Consider the following 14407-nt stretch of genomic DNA (forward strand, 5'->3'; position numbering starts at 1 on the left):
ATTACACATGTATACATCATGTTTCCCCTGTCAGGTTAAACACATCTCCACAAACAATAAATTAAAAGGAACAGTTTTCTATAGTGCCCTCAGACTTGTATATTTGCTTATGCTGTATCCATTTCCAAGGGCTGTCATAATAAAGTGTCACAAACTGGCGGGTTCAAGCAATAGAAATGTGTTGTCTTACAGTTCTTGAGCCCAGAAGTCTGAGATGAAGTCATAGGCGGGGCTGGGTCCTTCTGAGGGCCATGTGGGAGAATCGGTCCCATGCCTTCCTCCCAGTTTCTGGTGATATGCGGGCCATCTTTGGGGTTCTTTGGCCTCTGGTGCGTTAGTCAAATTTCTGCTTTCATCTTCACGTGATGTCTCCTGGTGCATGTGTCTCTGTGTCCAAATTTCCTCTCTTTATTCGGATGCTCGACATATTGGATAGAGTGCCTTCATGAGCTCATTTTAACTTGATTACTTCTGTAAAGATCCTATTCCTGAATAAAGTCACATTCTGAGGTACTGGGGGTTGGGGATTTCAGGATCATTTTGAGGAGGACACAATTCAACCCACAGCACTATCCTATTCCAGGTGAGTGTCCAGCAGCAATCAGTGGGATGGATCACTTAGGAATTCAGAGATGATTTAGGCTAGAGATACCGAGTTGGAAGGATCAGCAAAAAGTGGCTGCTGACGTCACTGGAAAGTTCAATCAGAAAGACTGAAAAGAGTAAGAAGAGAAGAGGTCTGAAACAGGATCCCGGGGCACACTGATGTGTAAATCAAGAGTAAAGGAATAGTGACTGAGAAGGAACAGAAGAATAAGAAACACAAAGAGAATTCAGTGTCCCAAAGCCAAGATTGGGCGAGATGAGGCATGAGAATGGAGAATTAGAACATGAAGTAGGTTGGACTCTAGGCTTGCACAGAGGTGCGTGCAACGTGATGTTCCTGGAAACTGTCCACCGGGACCCCATGCACTAACCAGCCTCTCACATGCCAGTGTGCCATCCACTCATGGCCCTGGACCTCTCTGACCCTCCACTCCTGGCTCTAGGTCCCACCAGCCCTCTGCCGGGGGCTTCTAGGTTGAGGGAGGAAACAGTTTCCTCCCTGGACTAGTTGGGAATCTTTCAGAATTGTTTATGAGGTTAGAAGTTAAAAAAAAATTAAATTTGGACCAGCCTTTAAGCCAAAAAAAAAATAAGGACATGTCACTGAAGTAGCTCACAGAATTGCAGCTTTGGGAGCCACGGTGGATTGGGATCCCTAGGAAGTGGATGGACTGTTAGATGGATATTAGCATGGAGGAAGTTTGGTGGGGAAAGCATGGGACTGGAGGGGATGCGGGGAACTTGAGTCCCTGCCATTCTTGACAGAAGCCCTGGACTACCCCGGAGAAATTCTGAAATTGGGATGATCCTTCAGTGCTGGAGCAAGGAGGCTGAGACTTTACCCTTGCATAGTTTGCTGGTTTTCCTGAGTTGAGACAAAGGCCAGGCCTTTGTAACCCACCAGAAAGCGGGGCATGACCTTAGGCAAGGCAACCCTCATGAGCTGAGGCAATCCCCGCAGGAGACAGACCGCTCAGAGCCTTCTGCCAGCAGCTTGAGGTAAAACAGTCCTTCGTTCCCATTATGAACTAGAAGTGTGTGTCCCCCCAAATTCATATGTCAAAGCTCTAACCCCAATGTGACTTTATTTGGAGATAGGGCCTGTGAGGGGGTAATTCAGGCTAAGTGAGGTTATAAGAGTGGGGCCTAATCCAATGGGGTTGGTGCCCTAATATGGAGAGCAGGAGACACCACAGCCCTCTATCTGCCACATAAAGACACAGTGAGAAAGCAGCCATCTGCAGGCTGAGGAGAGAGCTCTCACCAGAACCTGGCCATGCTGGCTCCTTGATCTTCGGTCTTTCAGCCTCCAGACCGCTGAGAAAATAAATTTCTGTTGTTTAAGCCACCCAGTCTGCAGTATTGGGTTATGGCAGATAGAACTGACTAATACAATTCCTTAAGGAGAATGTGGGCAGCACATGATAGGGTCCAGCCTAGGTGCTGAACCAAGGACCCAGCTACCATCAGCACTGTCTGTCTGTCTTTCTCTCTCTCTCTACCTCTGCTCTTTTTCCCCCAAGTTGCAAGATAGAACATGCCTACCTGTAGGTCCTCACTCTTCCAAAGCCATGATCCAAGAAAGAAAAAAGCCATCCCTCAGGCTGCAATTTGGAAAACCCCAGGAAGCCCACACCATATGTAACCTCTCTGACCTATTCTGAGGCCAGTGGCATGGGGTACCATGACTAACCTTATCCTTGGCCAAATAGGCCAAATATGCCATCACAAGACAAAACGGTGATGGGAAGATACCAAGCAGAAGAAGGAACTAGATGTGAACCCTTAAATTTACCAAGAATGTATTCAGTCAAATTTCAGTAACTCACCAACCATGTGATACCAAGCAAGTCACTTTGCCTCTCTGAGTTTTTCTGTCCTCATCTGTCCCAAGGAGATGGCTGTGATTGGAGTGGGAATAAAGGATGTAATGTGTGTGATAGGCCTACCGAGCACATTACATCCTGACTGGCACATGGTAAGTGTCCAGTAAAAGATAGCTTCCATTATTTTATTGCCTGGACAGTGCTAGAAGAAAATATAATTTTGCATCTCAAACTTCAAAACATGGGGAAAAGCAAAATCCCATTAAGGACGAGAATATTTGCCCCGGGTCCAGAAACTCATAAAGTTACATGAAATATGCATTTTTCAGGTAAGGAAGCTAAAGCCCCAAGAAGTTAATAACTGGCCCAAGGTCTCACAAAGAGAAGCGATAGGGCTGGATCAGAGACCCTGAACTCTAGTGATATACCCAGATGCACTTCACCCTGCCGTCGTCTCCATGGGCAGCCCTCAGCCAGGCCCCTGACTCATTCCAGCCAGGTATGCAGCCTCCCTTTTCATCCCTCCCTGACACCCAGCCTGTATGGTCGAGCCCAGGGCTGCTCAGCAAGTGTTGCTGCAATGGAATTGAAACCCAATGGGGTATCTGGAAAGCAAGTGGGATATCTGGAAGTAATAAACTTCCAACCGCTAGTTCATTTGGCACCCAGTGGGGGTAAGCTCAGACTCCTCTCATCTCCCTTTCTTAAGAATCAATAAAAAGTTAGTGATGTGTTTAGCAGAGATCAAATAAATGAAGTTGGGTTCCTTTTTAACCTTTTATAGGACTGATATTTTTATCACGTTTCTAAAAATTACTCCAGGTCAATCTGACCCATCGTTTGGTAATTGCATTGCAATTTTAAAAACTGAGTTTTGGTGTACTGAGAAGAGGAGCAGCATCTGATTGGCCAGGGGAGGTGCAAGCAGCCAGGAGGAGGTAGCATCTTTGGCTGAGCTTTGACAGATGGATGACCAAGTAGGGGTGATCCTTCCAGGCAGAAGGATCCAGCATGACAAAGATGCGGAAGCAAGGAACACAGATGTGCTTGGGACTGAAAGGACTGGATGAGTTTGGAGACCCTTTTGGTGAGCATCAGAGAGGGCAGGGGTTGGGCTGAGGCTGGTCGCAATGGCCCAGCCCTGCCCACGGGCTAAGGCAGAGATGGTGAGACTGCAGACAAGGGCATTTCAGAATCAGAATCAATAGCATTTGGGGACAAACTTGTCTTCCCTGATCCTAGCATGGGAATGCTGGAGGAAGACAGGCCTGACTTCAAATCCACTACTGCCATCAACTTGGTATGAGATTTTACACACGTTTTTTAACCCCTTGGGGAACCACTAGCTTCTCAGCAGCTGGAGACAGTAATGCTCTTCTTGGAGTTTGCAAACGCAATGCCTATAGGTACCAGGAAAGGAAAATAAATGACTTGTCCTGGGTATAAAATAACACGTGCTCACATTAAACTTCCAATGCTAAAAAGTAGTCAAACTCAAAATATATTAAAAAGATAGTGCATGCTAAACAAAGCACACATGGCCAGCATATGACCAGCATGTGAATTCTTGAATACCTCCTAAGATTGTTCTGAGAATTAAGTGAATGATGTGTATGGAGGGCTTCACATTGTAGAAAAGCTAGACAAAAAAAAAAAAAAAAAAAAAAAGAGTCCATGCACTAGGATTTATGTGAAGTTCAAGAATAGGTTAAACTAATCTGATGGAAGCCAAGCTATCCAACCAGCCTGATGACAGGGCCCAGGCGGTGGACGCATCGGGACTGCATGGTGGCCCGCTGACAGTGAAGCTTCTTGTACTCCTGCTTTTATGTAATGTGGCCTTAGCGTTGGTCAGGGCAGCTCCCCTACCAATGAAAGTACTTGGGGATTTGTCGGTTGGGGAATTGCCCATGACAGACCCCCCCACCCCCAGGAAAAGAACCATTGGGGAAAGAAAGAAGATTCCTCAGGGAAATTATGCGGCCCTACATCCAGCCCTTGCCACTCCCTATAAAGACTCCTCTACCTAAAGGAAGCATAGCCCCATATATTTTCCCAGCCAAGGAGGGGGACAAATGGGTTCAAAATCCCCACTCAGCAACAAAGGAATGTATCTATGGATACAAGTTACTCCAAACCCTAGGCCCACTTGGCCCCCAGGAGGCATTCCAGAGCACATCTAGGCCTGGTGGGTTAAGGTACAGAATAGTTCATTAGTTCGTAGGTATACGTTGTCTCTCTGGGAGCGCATAAGGCGTGGGTTCCCAGGGCCCTCTTGGCTCCCTCCCAGCACCCCAGACCAAAGTGAATACTTTTGTTCCTTGTACCGCAAATGGTTCAAAGGAACAATTAAGAAGTCATGTCCCTGGAAACGTTCCACTTGAAGTGATGAGAGCTAGATGACCTTGAAAGGGCAGGAGGGAACGCTACAAGAAAATAACTATGTTGTTCCTTAATGGGTGATTACACAAAGGAACATTTTTAGAATTAGGTAAAGCCAGAAAACATAGATGATGCACGCTATAAGGAATTTGCTAACAAATATAATGCCATGCTTGCCACAATAAAGCAGCCAGTCTACCACACTGCTGTTGTCTGGGTCCATTTGTTACTTTCGCCGATGCCGTTCATCCTTCGGGAACCCCTGGACCTGCTGGAGCTGGACTCTAGCACTAATCCATGGTGACAAGAATCAGAAGAGTGTTTACCTGGGGGCAGCAGGGGCATTGACTGTGGAAGATGTAAGGGAGGCTTGTGGTGTGTTGGAAATCTTCCATACCTGGTTCCAGGTTTGCGTGCATGTCTGTAAACATGTATAAATATTCACTGAGCTATACACTCAAGCTTTGTAAACTTTACTGCATAAATATTATGCTTCAATCAAAAAGGAAATTTTGAAAGAGGTGCTTCACAGAGAAGTAAGTGCTTCATAAATGGTCATTGTATTTGTTATTACCGTTACTACTTTTACTATTCTCGTTATGAGGTGGAGGAGGAGGATGTAGCCACAAGATCAAAAAAACGACTAAATGAACAACAAGCATTCATAAAAGACCCCCTGTGTACGGATTATATTATGTTAGATTGTATTTTCCAAAAATGACTATTATCTATCTGTCTATCCATCCATCCATCCATCCCACATGTTCTTGCTACAAAGTGAGTTTCATCCCACATGTTCTTGCTACAAAGTGAGTTTCATTCCTCCCACCAAGAGGTGGGATCTATGTCTGTCCCACTGAATCTGGTCTGCACTCAGGGCTACTCTCCCCAGCGGAGCACAGCGGAAATGATGCCATGTGACTTCAGAGACTAGGTCATAAAAAGCAATCAGCTTCCACCTGGCTCTCTCTTGGAACACATGTCTTGGGAGCACTTATTGCCACCATGTAAAAGTCTGGCTGCCCTGACGGTGCCATGCTGGAGAAATCATGAGGAGAGACCACACAGAGAAAGATGCCCAAGGAGACTTGGCTGTCCCATTCCCCCCCCCCCCACCAGCTGTTTAAGTCTTCTTTGCCTAGGACTTATATACACAGGAGTCCAGAAGCCTTTAAGATGCCCAGACACCATCTGACTGCAACTTCACATGAGAACCTGAGCCGGAACCACTCAACCAAGCTGCTACTGAAACTATGAGAGATGACAAGTGACTATTATTGCTTTAGCCAATAAGTTTTGGAGTGTTGGATCTATGTTAGCATCAACCGATAACTAATACAGATTTCGGTACCTGTAAGTGGGGAGGAGTGGGGGAGGTATGGCTGTAACAAAAAACTAAAAACACAGCAGCTTTGAGGCTTTGAGGACAGAAGTTGGAAGCGTATGGAAGAAACTGTGGAATCTGATGGTTTTCAAGGAGGCCACCTACGAGGGCTTAAAGGAAAGTAAGGAAGATCATGTTGCAAGATGGAGGGAAAGGGATCTTTGTTAGATAGCGCGTTACTCTGCTCAGGCTGCCGGGACAAAATACCACAGACTGGGTGGTTTACACAATGAAAATTTATTTCTCACAATGCTGAAGGCTGGAAGTCCAAGATCAAGGGGCCAGCCAATTCAGTTCCTGGTGAGAGCTCTCCTCCTGGCTCGCAGATGGCCACCTTCTCACTGTGTCCTCACATGGCAAAGAGACAGAGCCAGCCCTACAAATTAGGGCCCCACTCTTATGACCTCATTACCTTTATCACCTCCTCACAAACGCTGTCTCCAAATGCGGTCACATCGGAGGTTGGGGCTTCGATATATAAACTTTGAGGGACATAACCATTCAGCCTATAACATATAGCCAGGGAAATTGTAGCAACACTGTCTGCTGTGACAAAATGGAAAATAGGAAGTGTACTGTATGAATTGGAAGATGCAGCAAAGAAAATTTCCAGGAAGAATGTCAGACATGCCATCTGACTTCGGGTTGCTTATAATAAAACATGAAAAGAGAGAAGACATGTTAAAGAAAGAACCATTGAGAACAAAGGAGCCAGGACTTGCTGGGTTTGAAAATAAAAATGTCTTACTCCTAAGCTCTCCAGACAGAAATGATACTAAAATTTTAAGTGGCCTCCAGGCAAGGATCAAATCTAGGAAAATATCAGGAAAATGTGGTATAAAGATGAACCTGAGGGAAGCAATATAAAACCCTTTATTAAGAACTTGGAAACATTTAAGGTGGTGATTCAAACTGGAAAAAAAAAAAAGTCCCTCATAGATCATTACCAATAAACAATAGGGCTTCTGGTAATCTTAAGTGTGGTGTCCCACAGCAGCCGTCCAGAAAACTCACGGTAGAAAGAGGCTAGTCTCATTGATATGTGTGGTTGTGACTTTTATCTAAGGAGTAGGTGCCCATAAGATTCACAGAAAGCTCACGATGATTGTAAAATGGCTACATTGTCTGAAACACTGCCTGTTTAGACTAAAAGGTAGAGCGGCAGTGCAAAATGATAATAGGTCTTTGGCCCTCCAACCTCCTGTAAGAAAGCAGACTGAGGAAAAGACTTAGCTGCAAACAACTACCATTTCTTATGGAAAAGAGAGCCTGGCTTGGAGGGCTGCTGCCTCTGAGCCCAGAGGGTAGAGCCAGGAGCCATCGAGAACCATCCCCAAGCAGTCGTGCTGAGTTCTAATCCAGAAAAGACCCATGCACCCAGCAGAATTTCTGACTTGCTAAGGATCCCAGTGTATCTCCCATTTTCCCCTCTCATTTTTTTTTTTTTATAAGAGGACCTACAATAGTTATCCTATGCCTGTCCTACTGTTGCATATTATGTAGAGGGAAGGTAACGTGTTCCTTTATTTCACAAGCCCACAGATCAAGAGGAACTCTACAGGAAGAGCTGTATTTGAGAAATTCGTCCGGGGAGCCTCATCTGAACCTGGACCTGATTAGATGACAAGGCCTAGGACTTCAAATTGATGCTGCAGCTTAATGAGACGTGGGGACCTTGGAAAGAGGTGAGTGTATTTTCATGTGGGAAATATAGGAATCATCAGGAGCCAGCAGGTAGACTGAAGTAGCCAAACTCCGATGACCCCATGGGTATTCGTGCCCCCATGTGGTCCCTTCTTACACAGCCTCGGGGTTGGTCCAGAGTGACCAGAAAATCAGGTAGGCCTTAAAGCCTCTCAACTTCTCCCTTGGACTCAGACCTTTTGCTCTGAGGGAAGCCAGCTGCCATGATGTGAGAACACTCATGCTGCCCTGTGGAGGGGCACAGACACCCTGCCAATCGGCAGCACCGACTTGCCCGCCATGTGAATGGACCGCCTTGGGAGGAGACCTTCCAGGTCCACTGAGGCCTTCAGATGGATACAGCCCTGGCTGCATCTGACCACGACCTCGTGAGAGGCCGTGAGCCAGAACCATCCAGCCACACCGCTCCAGAATTTCTGCCTCCATTTTCAGGCAACTTGTTACATACCAGTAGAAAACAAACACAACTCTATAGGGTATGGAAAAGGGAACCTAATACAATCACTGGCAGTGGAGTAGAAAGGAAGGGGGCAGACACAGGAGAACACACAGACACTCAGGCAGCATGAGATTCCCTTGGCAAGCATAACAGAGGCAGCTTCCCTCTCCTGCTGACGGTCTGGCATTGAGGAGCCGGAGGTGAGGTGCCTGGGGATGGTAAGACTTCGGGAGACAGTTTCAAGAGGTGAGCTGGCCGTGTTAGATGGGACTAAACCTGCCCAGGTCCTGGCTTTGTTGTGACAAAGGAGGCCTTTCCATTTACCTGTGACATCTATCTGTTACCTGTGACAAAGGCAGGTCAGGGATTGCCAACCCCATATCACAGAGGACAAAAGTGAGTGTCCCACTGGGGAATGGGCTTGTCCAGGCCCTGGGCGCTTTTTCCTCCCAGAACAGCTCTCTGTTAAAGCTACCTATGCCTGTCAGAGGAATCAAAGAATCCAAAGTGTCTCAAAACAGGGCCGGAAACACGCATTAAGGAACAACATGGAGAGAAAATGCAGGCCAACCGCTCTGATGGGGACTCCCAGTAAGTAATAACAGACTTTGGCTGCCTTAAAACAATCTTTCACACCTATTAAAATCTGTGCCTCAGGACTTGAAAGCTGAACTAATATCATCGTTCAGATTATGTCCTTCTTCCCCATGTGGCCTCCGGCCTTCCTGGCTCTTTGAGCTTCATCCATATTATGTGGGGTTCGACTGACTGGTCTCTTAGGCCCCATGTGGCTCTGACAGTGTAGGATTTGCAAGGGATTTGTGGGACCTTCAATACTGATGTTGGCATAATAATACCAGGCCATTCCCATTTCGAGTCTCCAATCTGTAAAATCAATGCCAAACAGGAAATTGCAGGCAGTAATTTATTCCAAATTTTCCCACCATGGGACTTACTTTATATACATTGCTACATGGACTCTAATAAAATATTGAACAAAAGAGGTTTCTGCCAGCTTCCCCAGCCCCCTGACATATGCTCCCCTTTCTGCCAGATGCCTCTGGAGAGGGGACTTCCCCGGGACTACAGCTGTTCAAGAATAACTGCAGAGAGCCAGGTGGGAGGTCGTTTGCAAAAACAACACAGCCTGTAAAATAAAATGGAATGACATAAAAGAAAATAACACCATATGAAATAAAATAATAAAATGGCCAAGCTAAATTAATGTCAGAGGACCCAACACCCACTCTTAGTCTCAGAGTATCCACCTGTCCAGCCCTAGCCAGTTGACATGGTCCACCCAGGCCCTCGGAGCAATGGGGATCATCCTGGCAAAACAGTAAGATGAAGTGGGGTCTGTGTTGACGCCACAGCCTGTGCTGGCACCTGTTCTGCTGTACTTGGCTTTGGGGCCCAAGTGAGCACGGAGCTGATACTGAATTTGATTATCCCTTCCCACCAAAGAATAACAAACCTCCACTCTTTCCCTATTACATCAATATCTGCAGTAGCACATAGGATTAGAAATACCTAGAAACCCAGAAACCTAGTAATGAAACCTCAGGAATCTGAAGGCTAAACTTTGATGCCTCCCCACAAAGCAGCCATACCTGAGAGCTTTGGGTTGGGGATGCGTCTGCTCTGAACAAGGAAACCATCAGCGTGGAGCTGAGCACATCATGAGCCGGCACAGGAAGCAGAAATGGGTTAGCAGAATATGCATAATCATGACAAGGCAGGGGACAGGGGAACTGGATGGTGCTTAAATCGCTTGTGTCTAAAGAGGTCAATGTCACCCAGGGGAGTCAAGGTTGACAGCACACAGCCCTCCCTGAAGCAGAGCCTTGTATCATATCGTATGTGGCTGATGTAGGTACAGCTGTGATTAGGTTAACTGTTGGAGGAAACGAAATACAATGGGCTTGCTTCTTAGCTCATCTGTTTGTTGTCTTTACAAATTCCTAAACAAAGGGTGCTTGCTGATACCCTTAAGGTACTGACTAAATTATGATGTGTGCAGTAGCTACCGTGATGCTCAGCAGAAACAAACCTAAGAAGCAGATCCCTGTTCCTTCCCCTGACAGAGGAAAGAGGGAGAGCCTCTTCCTGCTCAAGTATGAGCCTCTCCTTATCCTTTAAATCCCCTTTTCACTTAGCAAAGGGTACACCCAAGATGAGATCTCATCTGTCTTGACTCCTAGTCCAGTGCCCTTTCACTGAGCCATGAAGAAGCAGAACTCAGAGACTGGGCCGGGAAACAACACCAACTTTCTTTCTGGTGAAAATGGAACACCAATGACCCCGTTTCCTGTCTCAGGTCTGCACACATGTGCACACACAAGCCTGCCCACTACTAAGCATCAGCACCCCGATGTGGAATGGGGGGTGAAGATGTGAGGACAGAGCCATTGGATTGGCCCAGTTTCCCGGAAATACAGAGGCATGAGTGCAGAGGGCACGAAGCCTGGCTACAGGATAGCAGACACCTGGCCCTCTCCCACCCAAGTAGACTACCCACCAGTTCTCTGCCAGCCCATAATGGTTGTATGCTATAACCAACCTTACTTCTCACAAACCTGCCTCCTCTCTGACCTCATCCCCTATCACCACCCTCACCCCCAGCCCCATTCCAGCCCTAGAGATATTGCCTCTGTGCAAGGATGATGGCACCAGAGCCTCACTCTTCCCCTATGAACCGTGACTTAGCTCACCTGAAGGCCCAAGGCACCCAGTAGCCTCTTCCATCTCCAGCCCTGAAGACATCAACCCGAATGCCATCCCCTTGGCCAGTGTCTGCACAGGCCCAGCGGCACCAGGCAGGGTGAAGACAGACAGCAGAACCCTCGTTCTTATTCCCAACGCTGCACCCAAGAGACGAGGAGGTTATATTCCCACCAGCGATACATAAGGGCTCCAGCTTCTCCACATCCTCCCCATACTTGTTATTTATTGTTTTATGGATAATAGCCATCCGAATGGGTGTGTAAGTAATGTTGCTCTGAGGTTCCGATTTGCATTTCTCTAGTGGCTAATGGTGTCGAGCATCTTTTCATGTACTTACTGGCCATGTGTATGTCTTCCTTGGAGAATTATCTATTCAGACTGGGTATTCTAGGCATATACCCAAAAGAACTGAAAGCAAGGATCCAGATACTTGTGCACCAATGTTTACAGCAGCATTATTCACAATAACCAAGAAGTGGAAACAGCACAAGTGTCCATCACAGATGAATGGAAAAGCAGAATATGGTATATCCATACAATGGAATATTATTCAGCCCTAAAAAGAAATGAAATTCTGATCCATGCTAAGTCAAAGAAGCCAGTCACAAAAGGACAAAGATCCCATAGCTCCACTTATATGAAGTACGTAAATGGGGCAAATCTATAGACACAGGAGGGAGAACAGTGGTTAACAGGGGCTGAGCTGAGGGTAGGGAGATACAGGGAGTTGCTGCTTAATGGGCAGAGTCTCTATTTGGCATGATGAGACAGTTCTGGAAATAGATAGTGATGATGGTTACCCAATATGGTGAATGTGCATCAGACCCTCTGAATGGCACACTGAAAAATGATTAAAATGGCAAGTTTTATGTTATGTATATTTTGCCACAATTTAGAAAAAAAACAACAAAGTTAATCAATGTACTTCACCATTTTAATGGACGATGGGAGCAAACACAGGCTGACTCCCTCCTGATTTCTCCACCAAAGGCTTCGAGGAGGATAGACACAGGAGGCCAGCCAGGCTCCCAGGACTTAAGCACATGCAGAATTAAATAGGAGGCTCTCCCAGGAATTCTGAGGGCAGGCAAGAGCTCTGGGGGGAATTCTCTAAGTGGCGACCAAGCGGTGACCAGGCCTGCAGGAGAGGCAGAGAAGCTTCCAGGATGGGGCGGGGCTGGTGGAAGCAACCGAGCTCACTACATGTGTAAGCCAAGGCCTACACACTTTCTTTAGGTTTCTCAGTGGCAGGCATTTGATCCCAAACTAACCAGAAAATTGCTGCTGTATAGTGTTAAAGCCAGAGGAGCAGATAAGCCACCCTTGCCTGTCAGGGGTGAGGCATCGTAGGAGGAGCTCAAGTTTGGGCATCACATGGACACTTACCAAGAATATGGCCTTAAACAAGTCACTTGACCTTGAAAAGACCCTAGCTCCCCACTGTAAAACAGGGACAGTAATATCTGTACAGTGTGCATTTGTTGTTGTTGTTCCTGTTTTCTATATAGTATGATGTTCTGACATCATAAACTTTTCTGACCAGGGAGACACTGCCCCTCAGGACAATCTGATTCTTAGAGATAACAAAGACCTCAGCTGGGAGCACAGCTTTGACGTGCAAACTAAGCAATCTCGACAGCCTCAGCTCCTCTATCTTGCCTGCCCTTACACCCCAGGAGGCAATATTCCTCTGCTTTAACTATCCAAGGGCCAGGGGCCAGGCAGCTAGGGACCACCCTATAGCTTAGAGCCTGCCCGAAAGATTCAAACTAACCAGTCCTAAACTGTTTTCTCTGCCCAACTTGTCTCTGCCATGGAAACCCCAATAAAGGCTCTGGCCTAATGCTTTCTCCTCATCCCCATCTTCCCCACCTGACCCAAAGCTGGCACTCGCCCTGTGACCATGTGGCACACAGTGACCCCCTATCAAGGATCTGTGCGTGTAGTGAATTTTGTTTTCTCGTGCCTCTCCTGTGTCCCACTTGTAGCCATACCTGACCAATCATCACCTAAAAGAACAGAACAACCCACCACACAGGACTGATGCAAGACTGGTAACTGAATACCTATTACATGCCACATAGAGTCCTGTCAACAGCCCCGCAAAGTAAATGCTACTGGCCCTCCTTTATTGGTGAAGTAAGTGAGGCACAGATAACTAAAATAACTTCATTGTTCATGCATCAAATATTTTTTAATGCCTTCCATGATTCCAGACCCTGGGGAAACAGCAGCGAACCCAATGCAATCTGTCCTCAAGCAGCAGCACCCATCCAAGCAGAGAAGACAAGCCAGGTGATTTCAGTATGTTTCCTGAGTATAAGGATGGGGATGTGCTGAGAGCTTTAGGAGAAGCAAGGGGGGAGGGTTAGTCTGGAACGTCAGGCAGAATGTCCCAGAGGCAGTAATAAGAAAGGCTAAGAGGACAGTGAGGAGAAGAAAGTAGCCTGGCAGGTCACTGGGCTGGGATGCAGGTAAAGATCGAATGAGGCCCAGATACGCCGTGTGCTTGGCCCCCAGTAGACACTGGAAGGGGTTATCTCTGCCCTCCACCAAATCAGAGAAAGAACAAAGAACACTGGCTGGGGATTCAAAGACATGCATCTCATCCCAGCTCTGCTGCTCATTTGCTGACTGGCCTTGAGTGAGCCACACCCTCACCCTGGATCTCAGTCTTCCACCTGTGAAGAAGCAGGTTGAAATGTTTGGCCTCTGAAGTTGAGTCCACCTCATTCATTCAGCCAACATTTATCAAGTGCCTTTTTTGTGTCAGTCACTTTCCTGGAAGGTCAGAATATGTCACTGAGAAAAAGAGATAACCCCTGCCCTAATGGAGCTAACGTTGTAGTGGAGGGAAGCCGGGCAATGGGCACAAATACATGATAAGCAAATAAGTTATATGTATTTTTAGAAAGTGCTAGGTGCTTTGAAAGAAAAGAAAAAGTAGACTGGGGTTAGTTTTCATTTTAAATAGGGAGATTAGAACAGGTTGCAGTAAGGAGGTGTTTTTGAGTGGTAAAGACTTTAGGGAGGTAAGATTTCAAGCCATAGAGAGATCTGGGTGAGGAACAATTGGGACAAAGGAAATACAGCAAAGGCTCTAAACAGAGGGTGCCCATCATGTTAGAGAAACAGCGAGAAGGCCAGCATGCTTGCATCAGAGTGAGGAAGGGAATAACAACAGAAATTAGGCCAAAGAGGTGAAGGAGGTGGCTAGGCAGGTCAGGAAGGCCTGGTAGGCTGCTATAAATTCTCTATAAACTTGCTCTGAGGCCCCCACGCTCCCAGGCAGCCCTTTTTAATTTACTTGGGCCCCTGGCAGGAACTTCAGGACAGCAATTC

General features: G+C 46.7%; 1 long non-coding RNA gene across 2 annotated transcripts; it reads left to right on the plus strand.

Annotated features, from left to right (window-relative positions):
• Positions 1-7685: 7685 nt before the first annotated feature.
• On the plus strand, positions 7686-13349 carry LOC121018215 (uncharacterized). Of its 2 annotated transcripts, none has more exons than XR_005785090.1 (3): positions 7686-7883; positions 13054-13204; positions 13282-13349. It is a non-coding gene; the product is annotated as an uncharacterized LOC121018215 (long non-coding RNA). The 2 variants fall into 2 exon arrangements; XR_005785091.1 differs by lacking the exon at positions 7686-7883 and adding an exon at positions 8745-8932.
• The last annotated feature ends 1058 nt before the right edge of the window (positions 13350-14407 follow it).

The sequence above is a fragment of the Herpailurus yagouaroundi genome, unplaced genomic scaffold, assembly GCF_014898765.1.
Source record: "Herpailurus yagouaroundi ecotype Mexico unplaced genomic scaffold, PumYag 218, whole genome shotgun sequence".
In the NCBI taxonomy this organism is placed as follows: domain Eukaryota; kingdom Metazoa; phylum Chordata; class Mammalia; order Carnivora; family Felidae; genus Herpailurus; species Herpailurus yagouaroundi.